This window comes from Moschus berezovskii, chromosome 14, assembly GCF_049115385.1.
Source record: "Moschus berezovskii isolate FMDL1 chromosome 14, NW_MosBer_1.0, whole genome shotgun sequence".
Taxonomy (NCBI): domain Eukaryota; kingdom Metazoa; phylum Chordata; class Mammalia; order Artiodactyla; family Moschidae; genus Moschus; species Moschus berezovskii.
The window spans coordinates 56,662,811-56,674,767 of NC_142473.1; the positions used below are offsets into that span (position 1 = coordinate 56,662,811).

At 40.7% G+C, this 11,957-nt stretch overlaps 1 protein-coding gene across 2 annotated transcripts in view; it reads right to left on the reverse strand.

Annotated features, from left to right (window-relative positions):
• FAM168A (family with sequence similarity 168 member A) overlaps positions 1–11,596 on the reverse strand; it is a 205,639-nt gene extending 194,043 nt beyond the window's left edge. Inside the window, exon 1 of one of the 2 annotated variants that reach the window (XM_055423642.2) lies at positions 11,378–11,596. The gene's annotated coding sequence lies outside the window, so the exon portion shown is untranslated. The remainder of the gene's footprint in view (positions 1–11,377) is intronic. The other variant, XM_055423641.2, reaches the window with a different exon arrangement.
• Positions 11,597–11,957: the final 361 nt, after the last annotated feature.

The window sequence follows — 11,957 nt, forward strand, 5'->3', positions numbered from 1 at the left end:
TAACAAATCGCTCAGTCATGTCTGATTCTTTGCAACCCCCTGGACTGTAGCCCACCAGGCTCCTCTGTTCATGGAATTTTCCAGGCAAGAATACTGGAGTGGATAGATTCCTTTCTCTAGGGGATCTTCCCAACCCAGGGACTGAACCCCGGTTTCCTGCATTCTTTACCCCTCTGAGCCAAGGAAGCCCCTTTCACTAAGAAATCCACCTATTTCTCCAGTAAGAAATAAATAAAGCCTGGAAACATAATTATACTAATAAATAAAACTATACCATCTTGAATTTAATTAAGGCAGTGACACCAAACTGTGACACTGTCATTGCATTCTTCATAGCCAATGCCAAAAAAAGCTATTTTGAGGCCTTGCTGAAGCCACAAAAGTTATGAATCTTATTAAATCTCATTCCTTACCTATAAATATTTCTATGTAACAAAGTACAAGAGTTTTCTCAAGAAAAAACACTAAGGCACTTATGCAATTGAGTTGCAAGCTGAATTACCTGCCTTTTTTTTTTCATGAAACACCATTTTAACTTAAAAGAATAACTGCCAGACAAACTGATTATTCAGACTTGGATGTTTGGCAGACATTTTTTTCAAAAATGAACAATGTGAGACTGTCACTTCAAGGAAAACAACTGTCAGTATTTGTTGCCAATGACAAAATTTGAGCTTTCAAGCAAAAATTAGAGAAATCTTGTCTGATAGAATTGGTGGAGATACTAACAAATGTAATATTTGACACTGTATGATAAAATATGTCAACATTTTTACAAGATCTGCATAACTCAATGAGCCAATATGTTCCAGATAACCAAAGCATGGTTACACAAAATTATGCATGAGTAGAAAACCCATTCAAAGTACAAAACAGACCAGCAGACTTTAGTGTAACAGAGTATGAAAGGCTCACTCTATCGCTTCAGAGTCCATAGATAACGGACCTCTCTAGAAACTACCAGTTGACAAGTTTCAGTGTAATATTTAAAAAAAAAAAAGAATATCCATCAATTATCTAAAAAGTCAACCAAGGGAATTCCCTGGAAGTCCAGCGGTTAGGACTCCATGCTCCCACTACCTGGGGATCTAGGTTCAATCCCTGGTCAGGGAACTAGGATCCCCAAGTCTTGTGGTACAGCCAAAAAAAAGTCAATTAAAACATTCCTCCCTTTTCTAGCCACATATATATGGGACTGGAGAAGGAAATGGCAACCCACTCCAGTATTCTTGCCTGGAAAACCCTACAGACAGAGGAGCCTGGTGGGCTACAGTCCACAGGGTCACAAAGTGTTGGACACAACTGAGCATGCACACTCACTCATATATGGGACAGGATATTCTTTATATACCATAAACAAAAAACCAGCTGCAACAGACTGAATGTAGAAGCAGATATGTATCCAATTAGACAGTGAAAAGCTTCGGAAAATTTTTAAATAATATTCTTCTATTTGGGGGTAATAATATAGCTATTTTCATTAAAATATGCTAATATTTAATAGGTTCATTATTTTTAAATGCACAGTTTTAATTTTTAAAACAGCAAATATTGGTAGATGCAACCCACAAACAAAAGTTCTCAGAGGTCTTCAAAAGTAAAAGTGAAGACACCAAAAGGTTTGAGAACTATTGCTATACAGTAATGAGAAGGGCAAATCACTGTGACATTGTTATTGTTGTTTAGTTGCTAAGTCTGGTCCAACTCTTTGCCACCCCATTGACTGTAGCCTGCCAGGCGTCTCTGTCCATGGGATTTCCCAGGCAAGAATACTGGAGCGGGTTGCCATTTCCTTCTCCAGGGGATCTTCCCAACCCAGGGATCAAACGCAAATCTCCTGCATTGGCAGGCAGATTCTGAGCCACCAGGGAAGCCCACGGATAAATGCAAGAACATAAATGAATCTCACAAAGTTGAGTGCAAAAAGCCAGTCATACCTTATAAAAATTCATAAAGAGGCAAAAAATAATCTATGGTATTGGAAGTTAGAATATTCATTACCCAACCAGGGATTGAACCTGGTTCAAGTCCCAACCACTGAACCACCAGGAATTCCCATATTTCTTGATCTGAATGCTGGTTACATTTTTTGTGCACTTTTCCTTCATATGTTATATATACAGCAATACAATTTATTTTTAATTTATATTTTCTTAAAAAAAAAATACACCCATACACAAACTTGCTTTAGACTCACCTGAAGAAGTTTCATTAGCACTGGTCAGAGAACTAGCGCAGTTTTTTAAAACAGATCTTCAGCTAAGTTGAATGTTTAGCCAAGCTACTACTCATTTAAGTAGGTTGAAATATACTGATCTAACAATTTAAAACAAGGGAGCTTTACATACAGTACAGTAAAAAGAATAAGAGCTTTGGAGTAAGGTGGATCAGGTTTTTAATACAAGCTTCTCTTCTCTTACATACCAAATGCAAGCTACTTAGTCCCTGCAAGTCTTAGTTTCTTCAGCTTCCTCTTCTATAAAATGGGCACAATACCCTAAAATGGGTAAATATGAGGATTAAAGTATATACTCAGAGAGAGCAAGCACCCAGCATACTCCCTACCACAGATATTCAAATATTAAGTCCTTTTCATCTTTTCACACTCATCTCCTACTAGTTCTATGGCCAAAGATAAATAACCCCCTTGAGTCTTGATTTCTTAATCCTTAAAATGAAAATAATGCTACATGACTAACCTGTGCACTGTAGATCAAATAAAATAGTATAATTATATTTGCAGAAATATAAGTAATACAACTATATATACACACAGAGAGAGAGAGAGATAGGAATTTTTGCTGTCAATTCAAAATAAAAGAGACAACACATTAGAAAACTAAGACAGAGAGTTCCCTGGTGACCTAGTGGTTAGGATTCCAGGCTTTCACAGCCAAGGATCAGGTTCAATCTCTGGTGGCAGAACTGAAATCCAACAAGCCACATGACACAGCCAAAAAACAGAAACAAAAACATGATACCTAAAAAAAGAAAGAAAGAAAGAAAACTAGGATATGTATAAAAAGTTATAACACAGAGACTAGAAAACGAGCATCAGCAGAAACTATCAAGCTTGAAGGACATGATCAGAAGCCAAATCAAGATTATAATCTCTAGTCAGCCAGGGATTGAATTTTCTGTGAAAAATAGATCAGCCTAGGGTTCCTTCAAAATGTCTGCATCTAAGAAACAACACAATCTATAAGATCATAAAAACAGGCATATTCTGAAAGTACCCAGACACCTGCATAAACTGAGAAAAGTAGGGGAGTTAAACTGGAATTTTACAAACCAAGTGGTTTCAAAGCATCTTTATACAGAAATCGATGGCCCATTTAACAAAATGTCAAAGATAAACAGAGTACTTTGACAAAAAAGACTGTACAATTATTTTTCATACTAAAATGCATAATTGCCTAAAGGAACTAAATTTTATAATAAACAAAACATGAAAATTAAGCTCGCTTTTAAAGCTTAAAAGGGACTTCCCTGGCAGTGCAGTGGCTAAAACTCTGTACTTCCACTGCAGGAGGCACAGGTTCTAACCCTGGTCAGGGAACTAAGATCCTGCATGCCATGTGGTAGGGTTAAAAAAATAAAAATTTTTACAACTTTTAAGTCTGATTTCTGATAACATACCAGGGATTGTCAAGCTATGGCACACCCATGGCCTGTTTTTGTACAGCCTGTTAACTAAGAATGAAACATAGGAGGAGGGAAGAAGGTAGATGTGGAGGGGAAAGAGAAGGAGGAGAAAAAAATAAGAGAGACTGCACGTGGCCCACAAAGCCTAAAATATTTCACAGAAGCATTTGCTAACCACTGAGCACGTCTTGCGGTCTTCCACTTTTAAAACTTGTGTTATATAACATTATTACCAAAGCCTTTATCAATCCAATTAAATTCTAAATTCCACTGTAAATAAATAAACATCTACATCTGGAAAAACACCCATCATCTGACTCCTCTTTAGAATATCATACTATTGGTTTGTCATCTCTTCTATGCTTAGTTCAAGAATTAATCATTCACTACTTACAAGGCACCCTCCAGGAGCAAGAACTATAAAGATGACTAGCACAGTCCCTGCTCCCAAGAAACTTACAGTTAAGTGAAGGGGCAGACAGAAACAGTCAATTTTCCTGAAACAGCCCAAGTACTGTAACAGAGGCACACACTGGGTGCTCCCTGTGAACTTATGACAAACTTTAAGGATGCTGAAAGAACCCAGAGGGATGAATAAAAGGAGAAACAGCATGAGCAAAGGTGTAAAACTGTAAAACATTTGTATAAACTACATACTGCTCAGTGTTACCAGTGATGGGAGATTAGGCAGAAGAAGTACATCGGGACAGGTCATAACAGAAGGCATAATGTGTCATGCTAAGGAGCTTAGACTTTAGAGCCAGTGACGGGACTAAAGCAAGGGAGTAATGTGGACAGTCTGCTGCTGAGAGGAAGACAGGTTTACCATTGCAAATGGATGATGCAAAAACAAGTTAGGAGGCTACTGTCCTTGTACAGGCAAGATTAAGAGCTGAACTAAGGTGATAATAGTAGTAAAGGGAAGATGAACGTCAGGAATATTTAGGAGGATTTATTTGGGGCTACAGGATAAGGGACAAGAAAAGACTAATGGCACAGATTCATATCTTGAATGGCTGGATGGACAGCAGTGCCTTTAAGTTAGGACAAAACTACAAGAAGGGATGATTTTAACTTTTAGGGGAGATAAAAAGGGAGAAGTCAGAAGAAGTAGATGGGGAAAATGAGTTCTGTTTTGTACCTATTGAATTTAAGGATCATCAAAATGTATATATGTAGGGGGTCAATAGCCAGTGAGATATACAAGTCTAGAAATCAGGAAAGATGTTTGAGCTGGAGACAGAAATTTTGACAGTCATCAGCATATAATAGCAGTTAAAGCCAATAGAGTGGGCAAGACTACTCAAAGAAAGAATCTTAAAAAGTCCAGTGAGCCAAAATCCATGGGGTTGCAAAGAGTCGAACACGACCGAGCGACTTTCACTTTACATGCTAGAAAGCTGTACCATTACACATTGCAGGCAAATTGTTTACTATCTGAGCCACCAGGGAAGCACCTCTTATCTCACATAATCCATTAAACAACCCAACAACTGAATATTATCTCTTACATATGCACAAATGATCCATCTCACTGTACTCTATCTCTGTAATAAGTTACAGGTAGAAAACTAAGAGGGAAACGACTATATTTGTCAGGATAGTGGAAAACAAACATTGCACACCACATTCTCCACTTCAAAGTCTCAATTGTTCCATTTTGAGCAAGCCAGCACAGTTAACATAGAACCAGGTCCCATAAACTCACTAGGGGAAAGTTCTCTAACAGCCTCTCTGTCCCACTGTGTCCAACAATCTTCAAGTTTTAAGGGAGAAACTGTGAACTGCTCTTCATGTATTCCTCCTCCACTAGGAGAACCCTTCAGAAAGGCAATAAACCAAATGCTGCTGCTGCTGCTAAGTCACTTCAGTCGTGTCTGACTCTGTGTGACCCCATAGACGGAAGCCCACCAGGCTCCCCCCGTCCCTGGGATTCTCCAGGCAAGAACACTGGAGTGGGTTGCCATTTCCTTCTCCAATGTGTGACAGTGGAAAGTGAAAAGTGCAAGTGAAGTCGCTCAGTCGTGTCCGACCCTTAGTGACCCCACGGACTGCAGCCTACCAGGCTCCTCCATCCATGGGATTTTCTAGGCAATAGGACTGGAGTGGCTTGCCATTGCCTTCTCCGAATAAACCAAATACGACAAGCTTTTCACCTCTGTGTGGGTACCTGATTTCAGTTTTGTAAACTAGAGGGGAAAAAAATTAACATTTATATTATCCTTCTCAGTTTAAAGAGTATTTTCACATTTACTATCTCATTTGAGCCCCATTTTACAGGTGAGTAAACTGAAGCTCCAACTGATTACTAATGAATTTGGATTTCACATCTCTTAGACAAAAAAATTCTTGGTATTTAGGCTGCTTAGGTTGCTAAATTTCTGATATGTATAAGGATTTCCTATTCATGGTATGCTCTGTACATCAGATGACAGACCTTCCTATACAATCAGGTGAGGACCAATGTACCAGGCTGCCTTTTTGCAAAAAGAACTTTTTTGTGTGCCTTTTTTTGGTGTCTTTTTGCACAAAAATTCTGACCAGAAGAGAGTTAAGTGACTTGCCAAAACATAACATGAAGTTCTAAGTCGGTATTACAAAGAATTAGTATGTAGTAAATCTAAGATGCTGTTCTTTCATAGCTGACAAAGGTTGCTACTACCCACTCCCATTCCTATTTCCAAGTATGACTGACCCATATCTGGATAATCTGGTCATTCATAAATGAAAACTGGCTTCCTCCTGCCATCTAGACTACCCATATATATATGTGTGTGCATACTTACAGGCAGTTACTGAAGAATATACATTTTAAAATATGTATATATGATATACATGGGCTTCCCTGGTGGCTGAGTGGTAAAGACTCCACCTGCAATGTGAGAGACCTGGGTTCCATCCCTGGGTTGGGAAGATCCCCTGGAGGAGGACATTACAACCCACTCCAGAATTCCTGCCTGGAGAATCCCACAGGCTGAGAAGCCTGGCGGGCTACAGTCCATGAGGTCACAAAGAGTCAGACACAACTGAGCGACTAAGCACATATAATATACATACAAATAAGAAATGTTGCTGACTAAAAGGACTACAGACAATAATTTTGCTTCCTTTTACTTTTTTGTAATTTCCAATTTCTATCATGAGCATGTCATTTTAATTAACGGTGGAAGAAATAAAGCTCTTTTAAAATTAAAAAATAAATAAGAATAAAACAAGCTACAGAAAAATATTTAAACATTTTTCTATTTATATCAAGTTGTAAAGGTATAAGATATACTGTTTAGGATACATATTTGTTTCCTAAAATTATTTTTAAAAGGGAATGATTCACACAAAATTCAGGAAAGTGGTGGTTACTTCTGAGGGAGAAGGAAGGAAAGGAATCAATCATAAGAAGCTTTAAAGATACTAAAAATCTCATTTTCATTAAGCTGAATAGCAAAAACTGAGGCCTTCAATTTGCTATCAGTCTTTAAATTGAAGATTTATATTACACAAACTTTTATACATATGATTCATTTCACAATTTGAAAAGAAGACATAAATAGGCTTGAAAGATTAGAACTTCAGGTCTGAAACCCAAACTCTTCCACTTACTGTATAATCTTCAGTATTAAGACCAATTTTTACTCTTCTCAGAGCAGTTTTTCTTATTTTATACGAGAAAGCCGACCGAGAATGAGATGGCTGGATGGCATCACCAACTCTGTGGACATGAGTTTGAGTGAACTCCGGGAGTTGGTGATGGATAGGGAGGCCTGGCGTGCTGTGATTCATGGGGTCGCAGAGAGTCGGACACGACTGAGCGACTGAACTGAACTGAACACCTAACATATGTTTAGTACTTTACTGTTTAAAGTTCCTATAGTACCAACATGCAAACATGTATATGTAGATAAACTGAGATAATAATACAAAGTAATACCTCCTTAATAAATAACAGAACATAAATAACATAAATAACTAAGAACTCATTGGTAGGACACAAGAGTCCATTCACATTCTAGTCTTTTCCTGTCTAATAATAATAGCAACAACTAATACTTTTTAATGTGTACTATATAACACACTGTATTAAATGCTTTCCATGGATTAGTTTGTTTAATCCTCAAGACAACCTGTAAGATTAGTCCTCTTATGCCCATTTTACAGATGAGACCATTGTGCCCAAGGTCACACTGCTAGTAGTAAATGGTGGACAGACTTCAGAATCCACACTCTTGACCACCATATTAGTTTTGCCTCACTTTTCTCACTACTTTTTTTTTGACTGCACCTTACAGCATTCAGGATCTTAGTTCCCTGACCAGGGATCAAACCCATGTCCCCTGCATTGCGAGTGTGGAATCTTAACCACTGGACCACCAGGGAAGTCCCTTCTCACTACATTTAAATCATCTCTCTCTCCTATGACACTGAAAGCTCCTTGACAACTGGTTCTTTGTTCATTTTCATTTTCCCCTGGCACTTAGCAGGCAATAAATAGTGAATAAATAGTGAACAAATATTTCACATATGTGCAGTGTTTTCAGGACATATAGTTATTTCAGGACATGAACTGATTTGTTCCCCTAGACAGCCTTCTAAAGTGTTAGTTTTTTTTAATTTTTACCATTTTTAATTGTATTTAATTGTAAAATTTAGTGGCAGTAAGTACATTCACAATGTTGTTTAAACATTACCACTAAGTATGAGAAGTTTTTAATAACTTTATTAAAATTATTCAGCTATCAAGTGGTAGAAAGGGAATTTGAAACCAAGATTCTCAACCTCTTAATTCACAAGCTATTCATTCAACCAATGTACCTGTATACCAATACCTCCACTGCTCCTCTTGCTACCAGAATATTGGGAGAATCAAATGAGGTAAAGATACTAAAACACTTTATATACATTTCTACTGAACAGGTGAACACAGTTGTGATTAAAAAAAAAAAAAATCCACCAAGACATTTCTCCCAAGTGATTATTTTCCATTTTAAGCTCTCAAAAGCTATGGCTTTAATATAAATGTCCCACCTCTAGATCAAGCCTACAGATGCACAAAAGCAATGGCTGGACCCCAGAGTAAAGTTATGAGGAGAAAAGCTTGCATTAGTTAGATTACACTCTCATCAAATTACTGCTAACAGCTCAAACCTGATTTTCATTGTAACACAGAAAGCTTCCTCATAACAAAACTCTTTCAATTCCAATGATTAAGTCCAACCTTCAATCATTCTGCCCATTTCAGAATGACAGAAAAACACTCTTTATATTGGGTATTTTTATGTGCTCAATTGTGAAAGCCAAGGAAAATGGTTTGTTTACGAGCTAAACTCTGAAGCTTGAACCAAAAACTAGAATTATTTTGATCCCATTGGTGCCAATTTTATCCTCTTTACATCTCTCTCCATTTTTTCCCCAGTCTGAGCACTAATCAACAGCCACTTCATGTTTAACATATCATAGTTAATGCAATTAAGTCCAGAAAACTATTTCCCTAAATATGTTTCCTCCATTAACATCCCTCTCTACCTTCCAGCATCACTATTCTGCTGTAAGAATGAGCATATCATTAAGCTTTAAATAAAATTTCTGATGAATAGATGGATGTATTATTTTTGTAGTCAATGCAATATGCTTATATCTCCTAATAAATAAAATAAAAATGATTCTATGTTTTTATCTACATCTGACAGAATTCTAACCACCTGAATTCCTTTGGAAGAAAATCCAATCTATAGAAATACAATCCAATTATTTTAAATCTTATCAAGTAATGTCAAAAGAGAATCAAATGAAAAACTCCATCAATCGCAAACCATCTCACCAATGAATATTTATGACATTTCCGTATTTCCTGTCTTCTGTTTACATAAAGCAGTAGTGCCAAGATTCATCTCAGGATTATTAGCCTGCAATACAATGATGGGCCTAATTGCCTTGCAAACCAGGACACCAATAAATGGAGTCTTCAAGCAATCAATTTTAAGAGGGGGGAAAAAAAGGCCTAAGCTCTTTCTGAATACATGCACGTTGCCTGACTAGGAAATAAATTCAGCCTCACATTTTTCAGTCGCATTCATCAGTTCTCAAGCAAGGAATGTTCCCTTAACTACTTAAAATCATCAAATCTATTTAATGCCAAATTTCAGGACTAATTTTTAAAACACACCCTGGGCAGAAAGAAGGCAAAAATATCAAACAGAAAGGTATCTATCACATTCCATTTTCATCTTCTTCACCTTTAGTTATGAGAGTGGGTTTTTCCCTCAACTTTCTTTTTAAAATACATGAATAATAGAAGATGCCTTCCCCTCCTCAATTCTACCTTAACTGAAGCCCCACTCAACTTTACCCTTTGTAATGGTTTACTTCCACATGATACTAATACAAATGAAACAAAAACTAACAGCTTAAGAAGTCCTCTAGAAACCAGTCTTTAATGTACCTTCTCTGTCCCCTGCAAAGTCCCCCAACCATAGCCTCCAAAGCTGTCCATTTAAGTCCACTCCCAACCCCCTCCTGTCTCTTGGAGGCCATCCCAATCCTTCCTCTCCAGAATCATACAATCAACCTCCTCCCAATATTGCTTACTGCCCCTCTCCATCCTCCCTGCCCACTCCATACCAATAGCCCCAGGTTTCCCACTCCTTAATTAGCCCCATCTGCTACCTCACTATCATCAACCACCTCTCCAGTCCTACTAGTTCATCTCAGACATTCTTTCTCCCAAACCACCTCTGCCACCTTGGCCAAGGGACATTTTCTTCAAGACACCATCCCCCAACCTTGCTCACCACCTGCCACTATTCTTTTGGTGAGTCCAGCCCGGAAGCATCTTCTGTGCCCTCTGCCTCCATCCTGTACAAAGGGAGCCTCCAGTAGTTCTAACATCACTCTAAATGCCATCCCGCTGTGTTCCCACCCCACCCCCCAATTTCGATCCCTGTTTGCCCATTTGGGGCCTAACTTCTACTAATTTACCCCGTCCTGCCAGCTCACCCTCACACTCCCCTCATTGAAAGTCCCACCCCCAACCAGCTCCTATTACAACTTCCATAAGCACTCCCCAGGAAAACCCCAAATTTTACCTCCTCTGCTAGCCTAACCCACGCTATTCCGTAAGTCTCAACAAATTCCACCACCCCAGATGGCAAGCGCCCACTTCAAAGCTCAGGTCTCAACCCATGCCAAGTCCCTCACCCCCAGCTCCTACCTCCTCTATCAGCCTGACGAAGGTCCACGCCACACTCCAGAATTTAACCACCCCCCAGGGTCCTATCCAACTCTGCAGTCGCACTTTCTATTGAAAATCAACCCCTTACCCCGCAACCCGGCCCAGATCCCAAGCTGTCAATTGCTCCAGGCCAACCCCAAATCCACCACCCTCATTCAGTCCCCTCCCCCATTAAAAGCCATCCCATTCCAGCTTCACCATCCGTTTCGCCCAAAACCATCCAAATTCCATCCCAACCCTACAACCCCATGCTCCCGTCCCAGGTCGTTTCCATTAAAAGTCCCCTGGCTTCGTCGCTCCCCCCGCAACCTGCTCGTGTCCCACCCTCACCCCACCCCCAGCCCGCGCCTGGACAAGTCTCCCTCGCCAGCCCGCCGTTCCATCGCGACCTTAACCCCCTTCCCCCAACCCGTGAGGGGGCTCCGCAGACCCCATTCTCATTCTCCCCAGTACCACCGGCCCAGGCTCAGCGAGAGCGGAGCGGGGTAGGGTGGGGGTGTATCTCCTCACCGGCGAGCTGCTGCAGGCGAAAACGGCGGCGGCGGCAGCTGAGGCGACGATGCCCTTGTCTTCTCTGAAGGCTACAGAGGCGACGCTCTCGCTCCGTCGCCCGTGTCCAGTAAGGTGGCGGATGGCGCGCAGGGACCAGGAGCCTCCTCCTCCTCAGCGACTCGGCTCTGAATCCTCTGCAGTAGCCGCCGAGGAGCCCGACGGGTGGGGGCAGGGGACGCTGGGCTGCGGGCGAGGGAGGAGGAGGCTGAGGGAAGGGGCGGGGGACCGCTGAGAAGGGAGGGGAAGGAGGAGCCGGCGCAGCGCCGCGACACGTCCCACAGCCTCAGCTCGCCGGGACCACAACTCCCGGCATGCCCCGCTCCGCCCGGCGCGTCGCCGGCGCCTCCGACCGCGCGCCCGAAGCGGAGGGACAGCGCCCGAAGCGGAGGGACCGCTCCCTCCTCGGTCACAGACAATGGAGTAAAGCCAACCATCCGCGGGCAGCTTTTGTAGACTCAGAGACCACACAGGAAGGAAGTTAGGTCACCCAGAAGCCCCATCCTCAAGGGACGATGTTTGCGGCGTCTCCAACCTCTTT